This window comes from Monodelphis domestica, chromosome 3, assembly GCF_027887165.1.
Source record: "Monodelphis domestica isolate mMonDom1 chromosome 3, mMonDom1.pri, whole genome shotgun sequence".
Classification (NCBI taxonomy): Eukaryota; Metazoa; Chordata; class Mammalia; order Didelphimorphia; family Didelphidae; genus Monodelphis; species Monodelphis domestica.
Genome location: NC_077229.1, coordinates 158,431,616 through 158,438,062, shown reverse-complemented (window position 1 = coordinate 158,438,062; position 6,447 = coordinate 158,431,616). Strand labels below are relative to the sequence as shown.

The following is a 6,447-nucleotide window of genomic DNA, read 5'->3' as shown; positions in this document are numbered from 1 at the left end:
GGAACAATGTCTCACTCAGATCTTTTGCTGGCTCTGCTGCTCCAAAATTTGATTTAAGGAGTTATTTTTTAATTGTTTGAAGAGGGATTGTTGGGAGAGTTCAGCTGGATTGTTGCCTATACTCTGACATTTTGGCTCTGCCTCCTCCTTCCTTTCTTACTCTAGAAACCACAATGAGATGAAAGCCTATGCTCATCCAACTATTGCTGGGTCTTTTCCTAAGACTAATCATCAACCACATACATCCCACCAGGATCTCCCCTTCCCAACAATTACAAGGACGTGGCCACTCCTACATCCTCAAGACCCCTGGCATTGCCATCTGCTCTCTTCAACTGAAATGAAAGGTCAATCAGGTACATACAGATACGTTCTCTGAAGCTGAACTCTGCTATATTTATTGTCTTGTCCAATAAGAAATGTTCTTAGAGCAGAGACTGTCTCCCCTTTCTATTTTTATTCCCAGAGTTTAGGAGAATGTGTAGCACATAGTATTTGATACACACTTTTCTACCCCATTCCTTAGTAGGTGTTTAACCAATGCTGTGAAATAAAAGAATGAATAAATAAAAGGGTACTATTTTTACTGAATAAATAAGGGGGGGATGAGTAGTCTGATACAACTTTTTTTTTATCATAGCATGCTTAAAAAATCTATAGAAACTTTGACTTAAGTGGGAGCCTCTAAATTTTAAAGGAAATAACTGTATAAAATTAATTCCTATTATGTCTTGGCTAGATTCAGCCAAATGTAGTTGGCTCTAGTAATATGGTTGATGCTATAAGGACAACAGATGGTTTCTTCAGGTAGCATAATAAGATTATTGATTTCCAAGGGACCTTAACAGTCATTCAGTCTAACACTCTTATTTTACAGAAAAGGAAACTGAGACCCATAGAATTTAAGTAATTTTCCCAAGGTCAAACATTTATAAATATTACTAGTTACACAGCAAAAAGTATTTCTTTTTATTACTATTAGAATATTCAGAGTAACTGAGCAGCTAGTATTTTTAAGATGCAAATGTGGATTTTTTTTTTTTTAGAAAGGAAGGAAATATATTCAGGTTTGGGAGATAGGGTTGACTGAAACTTTCTAGAGTGATTAGCAACAAAATTTTTCCCCCACAAATTTTTAGGGCTGTAAAATTCAAATAAGAATTGTACAGAGGGATTTTTTCAATGGTGAGATATGGTTTTGACCATATAAAAAGTATTGTATTCACAAGTGATTGTGTGCTTTAGTTAGGCAGTGCTGGAACAACTGGTTTTTTAAAGTAGATAGGAAATAAGGAAATAAGTTAATTTCCTCATAAGTTCATAATTTAATATATTACTGCTAATATCTGCTGAGTATAACATATAATTGACCTTACACAAAAAAGCTTTTTAAAAATCTCCTTTAATACATTCAAATAGAAATTAATCAGGCCACGTATTTATATTGTACTACTATAAGCATGGAAGAAGATTCTCTCCAACTATATAATGGTCAAATAAATCTTCAAAGTTAGTTTCTTTATGAAGTTTCTACCTGGGTCAAGCAAAAATAGCCAATGAAAAATCTAGTATGTGATCAGTAACTACTCACTGAATTGGATTAAATAATTAAGTTTTATTTGCAGAACATATAATAAGAGAAATTCAAAGTTTAAGATAGAGTCTCTGACCTTAATAAGCTTATCATGTCAGTAACAAAATATACACAAGTCAAGATAATTTAAATAAGATAAAATCAGGCACTAATCTAGCGCTTAGTACAGTAGCTGACTGAATGATTGATGGATTAAATTATTATAGATGATAAGAAATAAAACAGAAATTAACACAAGAAGGCAAGAGCCCTGATTTCTAATTGCCCCATCACTGCTTCCAGTGGGTAGACAAGTCAAGGGCTCAGTACTGGTAACACATATAAGCTGGGGCCATGTCTGGGAATGAATTTCTGGCCTTCCATCTGAAGGTTTGGAAAAGAGTAGGCAATTCCTACTGTTCTCAGCTTGCTTTTTTGTGTAGAAATGTGCAGGACTGAACAGTCAAGTTCTGGAATTCTGGGTTTCTTTACTATTTCTCTCTGTATGTTTTTTTCCCCTGAACTTCAGAGGATGGCAGTTTGGGCTTTGAAGAACCTGTAAGTTTTCCTCTGGTCTCTGCAAGTCAGACAGAATCTTAGCACATCTGAACTAGATGAGACCTTAGAGATTTAATCCAACACCTTTATTTTTATAGCTGAGAAAGATGGGAGTCAAGGAGATAGAATGATTGCCCAAGATGACACAACTACTGTAAGTAATAGCTGAGTTGGAAGGAATATAGGTCTCAAACTCCCAGGCCAATAAAATTCAGCTGACATTACAAAAATTCTTCCCTTGGTTTGAAATTAACTGTCCAGCTACCTGCTTTTGTTATTTGATGGCTTTCTCTTTTGAATACAACAGGAAGAGCAAGATGAGCCTGAGTATAACATTCATTCTACAATGGAACAATTCTTTTTCAGACTATCTCACAAAGCCTTGAAAAGTTGTGAATGAGTCATTAGCTGATTTAAACTGAGGCTAGAAAGGGAGAGGCAATTTGTAAGATAGAAAGAAATCAGAAACCCAGAAAACTCCATGCACTAAGGTGGGAAGAAGAATCCATAGTGGCTTCTTCTCAAAAAAAAAAATTGCTTGTCCTAAAAGGCAGTGATATTCTTCAAGCCCAAAAAGTAAAATTCAAGAAGAATTCAATTCATTAAATATTTATTAGGTATCTATTTTAAGTACTAGGGGAAATAAAAAGATAAGACATGGTCTCATCCTCATTGAACTTGTAGTCTAATAGGAAGAAAGAGAGCAGTAGTAGTGACATGGGCATTGTACCCCCAGAAACTCAGGGAAATTTCTTTGCTCCCTTACATCCTCCTGACTCCTAACCCAAAACATCTAATAACTCCTATAAAACACTGAAAGGATTACCCTCTTTGATACTCCTTTAGATTTAAGATGGACAGAGAGATGCACCTCCAGGCTATACCTCCATACTATAGGGCTGTGTCTTAGACATCTGTCTGTTCCCTAAAACTAAATAATCTTTTATGAGGATCATTCCCTATGTCTCCAGGCAGACTCCAGTCAGATAACCAAACCCCTGACTGAATGCCTGAGGGTTTACCATTCTACAGTCCTGTCCACACCATGACACAGTATCTATTGTAAGGAATATAAAATCCCCAGAACTGATGCTGTCTGGGGTACAGCTTTTCCATCCATGCTGTCCTCCCAAGGAGTAGCCTTCCATCTTGCTGTTCCACCTGTACCATTCTCCTGGCCATTCTCAACATTACTCTCTAAATTAATAAATTTCTCTTTTTATTTTTAAGCTAAGTTTTGAGTCTTGCATTCTTGCAAAAGGTATCCTTCCCGAACCCTAGGGGTGTACCTCTTCACCCCCACAACAGATACTATTATTATTATTATTATTAATACTACCAATTAATGCTACACATATATGGGGGTACCTAGGTACCACAGCAGATAGAATTTCAGGCCTAGAGTTTAAATCTGGCTTCAGACATTTACCAGCTGTATAATCATGAGCAAGTCACTTAACCTGTTTGCCTCAGTTTCCTCAACTATGAAATGAGCTGGAAAAGGAAATGGAAAACCATTAAAATATCTTTGCCAAGAAAAACTTAAACAGGATCACAAAGAGTATAACACAATTGAAAAATGACTAAAAACATGAGTATATATGTATGTATATGAAATCACATCACATGTAGTATCATTTATTAATCATACACAATATGGCATTAATTACATATGTGTGGTATCACCTATCACATGTGATTAAAAATCCTATTCTTCATTTACACCAGGACCTCCAAACCCTTGACCCCTTAGTTCTCTGTTTATCTCCCCTGAATTAGCCACTCTTTTTGAACCAATTCAACTCTCCTGCCCTTCTCTTTTGAATCTGTACCCTTATCATTTCATCAATTATATCCTGCCAAGCTTCAGCTTTCCAGTCTTCTTATGCCTTTACTCCCAGCCTATATACTCTTCAATCCAGTGGAACTGGCTGTTCTACAAACAAGATACTCTATTTCTTGCCCCTGGGCATTCTGGCTGTCTCATGCTTGGAATGCTTTACCCTCTCAACTCAGCCAACTGAATTACTTTAAGTTCCAATTAAAATCTCATTTTTACAGAAAGATTTTCCCAACTCCTCTTAATTTAGTGCTTTCCCTCTGTTAATTATTTCCTATCCCATATATAGTTTGAATATATTTGGTTACATGTATCTCCCCCATTAGATTATAAACTCCCTGAGGGTGGGTCTTTTGCCTCTTTCTGTATCCTGAGCAAACGTAGCACACTGCCTAGGCACAGAGTAGGGGTTTAATAAATGCTTTTTCATTGATGTGCTTTAAGTTGAATATTCTTGTCCTTTATATACTCAATATTTTGCAGACCAGTGACTTAACTGCCATTTCCCATACTTGGTGTTCATCCCCTGTCTTGCTGCCTGTAACCCATTCCTTTCTCACTTCTGCTTCTTAGAAGCCTTCATTTCCTTCAAGGGTGGGTCAACTCTAAGTCCCTTATCATGGATAAGTGATTTGACACATTGCATGAGATATAATTTATTATACAAGTAATATCCATCCATTAGTCATTTATGTTTTAAATTATTTATGTGCTCATAAATGTGTATATATGTATATAAGAGCATATATATGAACCCATAATAGAATTTACCATGAATGTGTCATATCCATGTGCAAGATAAGGACATATACCAATCAACAAACATGTATAAAACATCTACTCTTATTTGCTCAGGATACAAAAAAGAGTCAAAAGACATTTCTTGCCCTCAAAGACCTTACAATCTAATGGAGGAAACACATGTAAACATGTATATGCAAGCTAAATATAGAATAAGAAATAATTTCTTTATACTGTGTATATGTGTATGTAGCCAAAATAAGGGAAAAAATATGAATGGTGATGGCATCCCCTCTCCCCCCATTTGTCTTAAGAAGCATGTGCATGCTCCTCTACTATGGTTCACAACAGAGCTAAGTCAATAAGCATTTATTCCAGGCACTGTGTTTATCTCTAGGGATACTAAGTCCTGTTGATGGAAGCACAAGCAAAATAGTTCTTGTTCTAAACAAATTTACATTCTAATAGAAGAAGACAAGTGAAATTGGGCCAAAGGGAGGACTATTTTAGTCTGAGAAGTCTCAAAGATGATAAATGGAATCACAGAACAATTGATTAATCTGTCCTTTCCAGAAACAGGAGTATTGAGTTAATAACTGTTCTTAGATAAAGAAAGAAAGGGTTCCAAGTTAACAATCACCAAACTAGAGGTCAAACATCCAGAGTGGTGGAGTGCTATCTGGAGCTTAAATGTGTAGTCAAATAGTAGGTTTAGGCCAGAAGTGCAGTGTGGTGTATCTGGAACTTATTTTTTTTTTTAATGTTGTGATATTTCACAAAATAAGTTGGCACAATTATTTTTAAATTTTGAGTTTGCTTTAAAAGAAAAAAAAGAGTAAGAGAAAGGTTTTCATGTTGAACTCCTGCTTAAATAAAGGCAACAACCATCTTGTTAAACAGATTGTGTTCCCAAAGTGTGTCTGTTGTTAGGAAGTTGAAACATATTTCCCATATTTTTAAAATATCGGTTTACTAGGCTTCTCCCATATAGCCTATTATTATATAAAATAACCCAGATCATCTGTTTTTTAAATACCTACTTGGGTATAATGACTTTGAGTGATAGGGCAAACCAAAGTGGCTTAAAAATTCATATTCTATGGCTGAGGAGACAGCTGAGTAGTAGTGATATTTTGAGGGATGCTCAATTCTGATGTGGGGGTAGAAATTTTATGATTGGAGGAAGTTTTTTTCTAAAGGATGATTTTGTGAAAATGCCTTCCATATAAGTGGCAATAGGGAATAAAGAAATATCTACTCTGCAGAAAGGACACAAAATGCATCTTTGGAAGAGATCTGACTATGCAGAAGTTGGTGAAAGTTTTTCTAGAACTTTTAGAGTTATATGGCAAGCTATAATCAAGAGTTGAACATCATACGCTTTTCTTTCCCCCATTAAATCATCTCCCTGGATACCAATAGATAATTATGGTGTTGAAAACTAGAGAACACTTGCAGAAGGGTGTCTGATGAAGTGGCAACAAATCTTCAAAGAGAAAAATGCCAGCTATAGGTAGCAGAGATCAGCAACACAGCAAAAATGAAGTTATTCTCATTAATGACCCTCTATGATGTTCCTAGAAAGTTTATACTTTATGATTTTTGAAACAAGAGTTGCTAGTACATTATTTTTATTTTCTTAATTTCAGAAACATTGTTATATTATGAACAGTATAAAGAAGGAGTTTTCTATCTTTTGGTTTAATATTTACTTGAGGGGGAAGTCAAATGAAAT

The 6,447-nt window shown here is 35.4% G+C and overlaps 1 protein-coding gene across 1 annotated transcript in view; it reads left to right on the top strand.

Annotated features, from left to right (window-relative positions):
• Nucleotides 1–333: 333 nt before the first annotated feature.
• Nucleotides 334–6,447, top strand: part of EBAG9 (estrogen receptor binding site associated antigen 9) — a 49,426-nt gene continuing 43,312 nt past the window's right edge. The window contains exon 1 of the mRNA XM_007488227.2: nt 334–356. The gene's annotated coding sequence lies outside the window, so the exon portion shown is untranslated. The remainder of the gene's footprint in view (nt 357–6,447) is intronic.